The 10184-nt window shown below is 38.6% G+C and overlaps 1 protein-coding gene across 4 annotated transcripts in view; it reads left to right on the forward strand.

The window, feature by feature from the left end:
• The first annotated feature begins 5813 nt into the window (after positions 1-5813).
• Positions 5814-10184, forward strand: part of LOC108248254 (NEDD4-like E3 ubiquitin-protein ligase WWP1) — a 37237-nt gene continuing 32866 nt past the window's right edge. For 2 of the 4 annotated variants that reach the window (XM_017436902.3, XM_017436907.3), the window contains exons 1-2: positions 5814-5952; positions 9886-9942. The gene's annotated coding sequence lies outside the window, so the exon portion shown is untranslated. Of the gene's footprint in view, positions 5953-5973; positions 6191-9885; positions 9943-10184 lie in introns of those variants that run through there. The other 2 variants (XM_017436905.3, XM_017436904.3) reach the window with 2 other exon arrangements.

Here is a 10184-nt window from a genome sequence, read left to right on the forward strand (position 1 = left end):
TGTCGTAGAAGTTACGTAAATGGTCAGAAGTATGCATAGTCATCATGCATTGATTTCTGTATAAATACGCCCTTTCTCAAAGATACTTTGGGATTTTGGGGCAAGCTGATCAAGAGTAAATGTGTCAATAAAATCCCCCGTGTATTTGGCTGGAATCCAACGACTCCGACTGTCATTTCGGTGTGCGACATACCTGGCTTTTCACCCACATGCTCCGCACCTCTCCAGGGGCTCTGTCCACCGGCGGCATCTGGTGGATGCTACGGGGAGTAGCAGGTACTCCAGAAAAATAAAACTTAAACCAAAAAAAAGGGAAAAGAAACAAAAAAACCCAGAAAAAACACAGACCCTGAGAAACAGCCACACCTGTTGGCCTACGGAGTATGTGGGAGTGGGCGTTCTCCTGCGGTCTGCCAGGCGTTTATTAAGTGCAGAAGTGTTGTTGAGAGCAGCTTGGTGTCATTCCAGATCTAACAGCTTCTACGAATGTGGTTCTGCACTGAGGTGACCGAGATGTTAGTTTCTTCGGAGGACAGGAGTGGTGGTTGATACCCTAGCACAATTTCAAACGGGGAGAGGCCTGTGGCTGCAGAGATGTGACTGTTGTGCGCATACTCTACCCATGAAAGGTAGTGGGCCCAATCGTCGGGGGTTAGTAGAAGTTAGACATCGCAGGGTAGCCTCTAGCTCCTGGTTCATGCGCTCCGTCTGTCCGTTGGTTTGGGGGTGATAACCGGAGGTGAGTGACACCTTTGTCTGTAATTTTGTTCTTGTGTTGTAAAGCACTTTGAGTCGCCTTGTGCTGAAAACTGCTATATAAATAAATGTACCTACCTACCTACCTTGGCCTCCAGAGCAGAGCAGAATTGGTGTTTGTGTGAGGACAGAAACATTAGATGGAGCGGGGGACTTGCTGTGGAGACCCCTGAAAACAGAGCAGCTGACAGAAAAAGGAGAGGTGTTTGTGTGAATGAAAACGTGAAGGCTAGGATGGATGAAGAAGCTCCTTCTTTTTATTTTCTCCATGAACGGCATGGTGGGGGGAGGGGGGAGGCGGCGGACATTTTGGTCAGGTCGCTTCTAAGTGAGCGGACACGAAGTAGCATTGTCATCTTGTTTTTCGTGTGAGGCGGGTGTGTGTGTGTGTGTATGTGTGAGGGGGTGCGGGGGGGGGAGTCGACAGTCGGACATTTTGGCCAGGGCAGACACTGTAGTCCGGGCGGACATGACGAAGCACAGCCATTTGTGTGTGTGTGTGTTTGAATGTATTTATAACTAATGAATAAAGAATTGTTTTTTCAAATTATTTTTGTCGTTTGAGGCCTGCAAGTGACTCCGAGCCAGAACGGGAAGAGCTGAATGAGCATTCGGAGCGGGTGGCAGCTGTGACGTCAGCGAAGCTCCGGAGCTTTGTGCAACTAAAGGGGGCATCCTAAAAATATGTAACTGGACACTGAATTTAAAGTAGAAACAGTGAAATGGTTTGTAAATAGTTTATGTGTGGCAGTAGTTTGTGACTAGTTTGTTTCAATGTAATTACTTTTTCATATTTTTTCAGTAAATATGCGTTTTGACAAATTGAACTTGTTTTGGGACATTTTTTTATGATGTACTTTAGAAAAAATAAGTATTTTATTGTGTTTATTTATCCTCTACTGTAGAATAATCATATTAAGAGTGACTTCATTTGCAGAACAGGATTCGTCTCAGCGTCACCTTTCATTTGAGTCCTCACTGACGCCTGCATGTTGAAGCATGTAGGAGTTAGAGCTTTCTGAAGTTACATATCCATTTGGCACAGTTTGGCACAGTTTAGGTAGGACCTGGACTTGCCCTTAGAAAAACATCTCAATTATAGTGATTCTTTTGTGCTAATTTTCTAAAATTTGAGCTCCACGACAATAAAACTTCATTCTACAGCCTCATTTGGTTCTTCCGGTCTCAACACCCTTCCTCCATGTACAGTAAGTTGATGAAAAAAGAGAAAAATCTAGGAGAGAAAAAAATGCTTGAAATTTCTGTTTCCACTTAAATAACTACTGATTGGTTAAAGTTACAATCATTTTGACTGCTCAGGCAAAAAATTCAAAGTGTTAACTTCACATGGAGCCTAATCTTTAGTTTGAACCACAAAAGGCTGAAGAATAGCATCTAATTTATTTTGGGTACGTCTTTTCCAGGCTTCTTGAGCTTTTTGAGGTGGAGTGGTAAGGGGTTAAGCTTAGGAAATTTGTCTAGAGACTCTGGTTCATCTAGAGGTGCTAGTTCATCTTTAATTTTTTTCACTTGTTTCATTTTTTCACTTCACAAGTAGACATCTTAATTCTTAACCCACAAGACATGTTGTGTAACCCTGAATGGGCTTCCTAGTATTTTTAAATTATTTAAAGACAAAGAAACCAGAAACACCTGGATGTTAAAAACTACATCCATAATAATAATAATGAACCCTGAACAGTGTACCCCTTTAAACTTCAAATTCTGTTGCCCACCCTCCTCCCCCTTTAATACTAAAGTACTTATATAACAGCAGGAGGCTGTTCCACACAAAAGCGAGAAACAACCAACTGTGCCTGAATATTTCCACCCTCCTACCCCGCCCCGCTACATAAGAAACTCATTACTGAATGGATCCAAAAAATAAGAAATACATAAATAACAATAGGGTATTGGCTGTGGGCCTCAGGGATAGCATACATAAAATATAATAAGCAAATTATTTATCCTTATTTATTTTACTTAACTTTAGATACCATAATTGTCCATCCCTGTTAATATGTTGCGATGTAATGGTGTCGTCATTGTCTCACCCAGGTCCGCCTTCTGTTTTTAGAGTCATTACAAAGTTCTCTGCTTCAACTGGTTGGTTAAAGATGCAAGACTGACTGTTGTGTGTCTCCAGCAATCGAGCAGGAGGAATCATGCCGTATTGTATCCCCATGGCCCAGAGTTGTTGTCTCACGCCATCAAACTCTTTCTGTCCTCATAAAATCTCACCGGATGGTCTTTGAATAGGATCTGTCCCTTCGTCCTAGCAGCTCTTATCACCGTTACTTTATCTTTGTAGTTTAAGAACGTCATAATAAGAGTCCTTGCTGCAGCAGTGTTTGATGTGCTTTTCTGGCCCAGCCGGTGCGCTCTCTCCAGTGTAAGAGTGGTGCGCAGCAGATATCACAGCAGCACACAGCTTTAGGTTCTCTACTGAAGGGTACACATTTCTTTTATCAATCCGGGCTGAAGCTGCAGCAAGATGTTCTGCAGTTTCCCAGCTGAAGGAATAGTGATCTGCTCTCACACTGGGCTCCCTCCTAGTCTTTGAAATAGTAGGATGTTTTTATGACCTGACCTTTTGAGTTTTTCTGGCCTGTAATTAAATTGTTTCACATGGTGTATCTGAAAACTCTGTGTTCTCAGGTCTTTCTTGGATTTTTTTTTTTAAAGATCTGTATAAGATCTCCTGATTCAGAGAAGCTCAAGTAAACACTGAAAGTTAAATTGCTTAAGGAAACTTTGAAATTATTTATACTAGATGAGATAAAAAGAAACATCTTATTAATTCAGGCTAAACACATTTTGTTCAGATTGTAACAGTATACAAACTGTACAACTGTACAACTGTAATGGCAAACTGAATGAAAACAATGATAAAAACATGTATAATATGTTTCAAAAAATGTCATTCAGATTTGCAGATAGATTCTGTTTTAAATCAGAATCTGAAGTTTAGGTTCAAGTACTTGCCATACCTACAGGAAACCTCTGGATTACAAACACATGACCTGCTAAAAATGTCTCAAGATCACTACAGATTGATGCATTTAAATGACTCTGTGTGAAATGGTCCTTCTAAAATGTTAATATATTGTATCATCAGACAAAAATTATCCAGATCCTGTTCATGTAAAAACTGTCTATATGAGAAACAAGTGCAGCCTTTAAAGTTGAACTGAAAAGTATTTTGAAGCCAACATAAGTTGAAAGAAAATCATAAAATATGCTTGTTGTAAAACTTTCCAAAAAAAAAAAAAATTATACTATTTTTTTTTTTTTAATACCGAACATTGAAGAAACCACTTGGGTGGTTTCAGCTTTTTCCATGACCCCCTTGATGTGTGACGTCCACCGACCTGCTGAGGTTCACAGCATTCAGCCATTCATCAGTGAGTGGATGAAGACTCTACAATAGAGTTCAGGACTTTGGATTTAGTTGTTCAAACTGACCAGAAAATACCACTGGAGTTTCATTTTTTGGCTTTGCAAAAGATAAAAATCTTCATCAGATTTGAATCCATAAGCTTCGATGTGGGAATTATTATCAGAACTCGAGTTCGGATCACTTAAAAGGGAAGCACCGCTCCAACCCTCGTCTGCGGTGGACTGGCTTCATGCCAAAAAAAAACAGGACCTCACAACTGTACCATGACCTAGCTACTAGAAAATGTTTTTAAATGGTTTTTCTTTTTAATTATTATTATTTTATCTGAATTTCAAAAAAGTTCAAATTGTTTTACACAAGAAGGCATCTAAAGCCCACACACACAATCAGACACTAATGTTCAGAGACACATTCCCCAATACAAAATTAACGGATAGTTTTGGTTTTATTTCATATTTTACTCTAATGTTTTATAACCCCAATTCTTTCAAAGCTGGGATGTTGTGGAAAATGTAAATAAAAACAGAATGCAATTATCTGCAAATCTCATATACTTGTATTTTATTCACAATGAAACATGGTAAACATATCAAATTAAAGTCATTTTCAAATTTATGGCAGCAACATATCTCAAACGAGATGAGACAGGAGCAACCAAAGGCTTTAAGACTTTTAATATTCCATCATCTAGATTTCATAATATCACCAAATGATTTCAAGATTTTGGAGAAATTTATGTGTGCAACAAAAGAGGCTATATGTGAACAACATCCAGAAACGCTGCCATCTTCTCTGAGTCAAAGCTTATTGAAAGTGAAATGAGGCAAAGTGGGAAACTGTTCAGTTTGAAAAATTGAAATTAATTTTGGAAATCACAAACGCCATGTCCTCTGTACTAGAAAGGAGACGGGCCATCTGGCCTGCTATCAGTGCTCAGTTCAAAAGCCTCTCTGTTTGTATGGGGTTGCATTAGTGCCTCTGGCATGTGCAGGTTATACATCTGGAAAGGCACACTCAGTGAAGAAAAATACATACAGGTGTTAGAACAACATGTGCTGGATGCTCCCATCCAGCAAAAATAAATCCATCAAAAAGGAGCCAGGACTGTTGAACAGCTAGAATCCTCCATCAGACAGGAATGGGACAACATTCCCTCTAAAACCTCCAGCAGCTGCTCTCCTCCGGTCCTTCATGTTTACAGACTTGTTAAAAGAATAAGAGATGCTTCACATGTGTACAAAACTACCATTTCTTTCCCCAAAATAAAACAACAATTTCTTGATTTAAACATTTGATCTATTTACTGTGTATTATTGTGAAATAAATGTGGGTTTATTGAAATTTTCAAATACATGCCTTGTGTTGTTTACATTTTACACAATGTCCCTCTCTTTAGGAACTGGGGTTAAATCTGTCAAAACAATATGGGCATTTAATTTAAATGTTCTAATAAGGATTTCAGCTTTAATTAAAGTTTTTAATGTCTCCAATTCAACTCAACATTGTGTCATTGCTGTGGAAGGTGCTTTCCAAACTCTTATAATTCCAAAATACACAGTTTGTGAATTTTTAAAAATTATTATTTCAGATACATAACATTGTGTTTTTGTTCGGTGCCCCTGATGTCCCGTGTTATTACACAGCAGTATTCGGGGTGGCGCGCCTGTCGCCCGGCTGTTTGGCTCGTCGGGAGCCTCCGTACAGGGATGGCAGCAGAGCAGTAGCGGACTGCGGGGCCTGTACGGCTGCTGAACACCGCCACGCTACTGAAGGAGAGGAGCGCATCAGCCAACGAGGTAAAACAGCGGCGCCTTCCCGCGTCAAGCCATCACGAACGACTACCGGGCACTTCTGACCGCATATCGTAGAAATACGTCCTCCTCTCTCAGCCCTACTCTTTGACTACCTCTCCGTCATGGCGAACGGTTTAGCCGAGCTGAGCTCAGTAAGTTACTTAGCAACTCGGCTAGCACTGCAGGCTAAAGTGGATAAGTTTGTAACGCTAGCTTGCTAAAAGCTATGTCCGCTTTCAAGGTAAAGAAATAAACATGCTGGGTTTTCGTGCTTGTTTGAACACCACCGCTCGGTCAGTGTGTTGGATATTTTAAAGATGGCTAAAGACAGTAATCTAGCTTTGAGGTAGTTAAAATTTTCATGAAACATTTTTAAAAATCGATTTTTCCCCTCTGTAGCTAGTTTATCGATAGCTAGCTAACATACTTAGCTTTCGTTGCAGATTGTTAGCACTGCATTGCTGTTAGTTATTGGAGTACCTGATTGATGTTATTTCAATGTGACAGGTAGTATATACACCTTAGCTTAGAAACATAGTCTCTGAGTCTAATATTTAGTGTTTAAACCTGCAAGGCAACCGTATTATTGTGGAGAATATCAATAGTTAGCCAGTGTTTGTTAACTAGATTAGTTTTGGTGTTATGGTCAGTGTTTTAACTATCCAGGTTTTTTAGTGTGCGTCTTCTATAGATATTGTTTATCAGACGTTTCATCATTGTGGTCGAGTTTTACATCGGTTAACTTTCAACCTGCTAAAGTTTGTTGCCTTTGAAGTGATTAGTTTAAATCCTGCTCGTACCTTAATACAGGTTAACACAGACCTGAGCTGCTGCTGCTTTTTAATAAAGCATTGTCACAAATCATTTGCAGAGCTCCTGCTAAAGAGAAAAAACAAACCTACCTGTGTTTGTGAAAATCTGTCTTTTACTGCACGTGTATGTGGATGTGTAAGAAAATTCTGCAGTGTTGTTTAAGTGAAGCTCACAGGACAGGTTAAAGCCTCTGCTTTTCATTTTTAACACTTTGTCTGCTTTGTAAACAATGGCACAACACTGGATTTGCTTAAGAACCTGATGCAGTTTCTTTTATTTTGACATTTTCTGCCACTGTGCTTTAGGACTGCGTGTGTCCTCCTGTCTCCCTGCTTTGAGCTCAGGTTTGGCAGCTCAGTCTGTCACAGATTGTGTATATTAACACCACACACACTCATCTGAGCTGCAACCTTTGCTTGTTCGCTCTGAAATGTACTTGTTTGCTTTTTTTTTTGTTTGTTTCTCCAACGAATCTCTGAAGGAAGCAGCTTTGAGGAAGGTTTTGCACTCGAGTGGTTGAAGATAAACTACTGACCTTGTAGATAGTGCTCGGGGCTTTGTGGTTTAATCAGAACTTGGCCTTTAACCACTATAAAGTTAGTTAATTCGATTAAACTTGTGTTTATTTTGCTCTATTCATATTGTGTTTTAAACCAGCAATCAGCGCAGCCAGTTTTTGAAAATCACAATTTTTGTGTGTGTGTGTGTGTGTGTGAACAGTTTTATCCTTGGCCACGGACACTGTTTCATCACCCACATTGTACCTGCCTCGGGCCACCTTTTACCCACCTTGACAGTTGCCCCCATGGTTGTGATTTAATTTACCGGATTCAAGACGGCCGCAACAATTAAGAGAGAATTTGTTGCACAAATTTTTGGAACGTGTTCAAAATTCAAGCGACAAGATTGTGCGTCCTTGCGACTCACGCAAGGAAATTGAGCAACCCTGTGAATGTTTTCAGACATTTTTAGACGCTCCCTCTTAAACATCGTTCACAAACTAGTCGCAGCCCGGTGAGAAATTACCTTAAGGCTGTTTGTGTTCCTCTGGTTCTTCCTTGATTAACAATGAAATAAAAATAAAATGTACAATTACTGCTTGTAGGGTTGAATTTGTAAATTAATGATGTCAAATACATGCAAACCTGTAACTCTTTGTCAACAACTTTGTATTCAATTAATAATCTTTTATTTCTCGTTTGTAACATTTGATTTTTACATTTCTTGTTTTTAAATAAATAATTCATCAAAAGCCTGCCCTCACAGAGTCTGATCAGAAAAATTCTGGCCTCCTAGTAAACTTTGTTGATGGCCCCTGATCTCATATAGTAAAAATATTATAATGCAAAGCAGAACTGACACGTAGCAGCACACGTGCAGAATTACAGCACAACATATAAAGGGCATTTTATGGCAGGAGCTGTTTTGTAAGCATATCCACCCTTACAGCAACACCGCCTGCTGTCAACACTAAGGGGGGGAAAACTGGTATGGGTCACATAAAACTAAAAAAAAAAACATAATATACAAGGATAACCATGTGTTCCGCAAAACACTAATTTAAAACAACATAAGCCTTATAAGGGTCAAAATGATTTGTGTTCAACCTTTCACTCCAGTCTTTGTCACAGTCACGTGTATCAAATCAAAGACATTTCCACCAAAAATGGATCGTTTTGTACGTGTGCAGAGTAGGGTTTCACAGGTGACTTTGGAGGTTTTGTTGATCTTGATGTCAGAGTACTGAAAAAAAAAAAGACAAACTTCTGAAATACAATAAAGTGCTGCATGAACAGGAGGAAGGAGCAAGTTTGATTTGTTCAGTCACTAAGTGGGGATCCTTCCTTGTCTGTCTGTAAAGAAAAACATCATGTTGTAAAAGTGAAATTTTAAACACATGAAATTCTAAATGTTTAAAGTAGAAAAGTCTCTTTTCTTCTGATGACCATCACTATGATACTGACTGACTTTTTCACTTTTGTTGTCTTGGGTACTAAATGAGTGAGGGGGTGTTTCTGCACCCCACACATTTATGTAAATAATAAACCTCTTCCACCTAATGTAAATAATTCATTTGAAGGATATTTAATCAGTTACTTGGTTAAATTGGCAAAATACAGGGCTGCTCTGCATTAGTAAATTTAAGGATTTTTTTTTATAAACTGTACACTAGTATTATTTTGTTATTTCATTTCATTTGAAGCTCTTTAAAAATTCTTGAACTTCCACACCCAGTCTCGGCCATTTTTGGGTACATATTTGCTTGTTTTTTGTTGTTGTTGTTGTTTAAAATGACAAAGATTACTTTAATTTTAATCTTTACTACTAATGTGTTTGTGATGGTCACATTAAGTAAAATGATAAAAACATTTGATTAGTTTCAGATTCAAATGTTTCACAGGTTATTATTTAAGTTTGCTGTAGAAGGTTATATTACATTAATGCAGAGACATTCACAGGTGGGCAGATTAAATCAGGTGAACAGGAGGAGCTCCCACAGGAAGCAGATTAATTAAAATATTTGTTGACCATTCCAAGAAGTTTGGACCGATTAGTCGCGACTGCTAAAATAATCATTTGTTGCAGCCCCAGTTTTGATGCACTAACCTTGATTATTGACCATGTTTTTAGATGTAATATGTGAAATTATTCATACTAGAAGATGAACAAAATTACCTAAGAGATCTCATACTGATTCAGACGTTGTGTATTGATTAAAGAGATCAAACTTTAAATAGGCTTCACCAGTAATCATTATTTATTGTCCTTCGCACAGTCAGCAGTTTTTTCATTCAGTCTTTGTAATGGAGATATTTTGTCACACATCACCAGAAAAAAAACAGGAAAATCTCTCAATGTGCAGCCAAACAGATAGCTTACTAACATTGTCTTTTAAAAGTACAGGAGAACAGAAATATTTCAATCCAGGCACGCATCTCATCTCTCCGCTGATCTCTCCGCATCTCTCCAGAGATCCTGTTTTTGCTGCAGGTTCATGCTCTAGAGTTTGATTAGCTATTCTCCCTGAGAAGTTAAAACTTCATTTTCTCTGCTTCAAAGTTGGCAAATCGCTTTGGGAACTTGGCACTAAGTGTGTGTTTTTTTTTGTTGTTTGTTTTTCAGTGCAGCCATGGGACACGGAGTGGGCTGAACCAAAGGGCCTAACAAAACACATTTGTGGTAAGTGTAGAGAAAAAAAATCTCCCTAATTGTTCAAAATTGAAATATAAATAGGCATTTCTGACAGTGTTGCATTTAACACTAAGTGTTGAAACATACAGGTGCTGGTCATAAAATTAGAATATCATGAAAAAGTAGATTGATTTCAGTAATTCCATTTAAAAAGTGAAACTTGTATATTATATTCATACATTACATACAAACTCATATATTTCAAATGTTTATTTCGTTTAATTTTGATG

The sequence above is a fragment of the Kryptolebias marmoratus genome, linkage group LG21 (assembly GCF_001649575.2).
Source record: "Kryptolebias marmoratus isolate JLee-2015 linkage group LG21, ASM164957v2, whole genome shotgun sequence".
Classification (NCBI taxonomy): domain Eukaryota; kingdom Metazoa; phylum Chordata; class Actinopteri; order Cyprinodontiformes; family Rivulidae; genus Kryptolebias; species Kryptolebias marmoratus.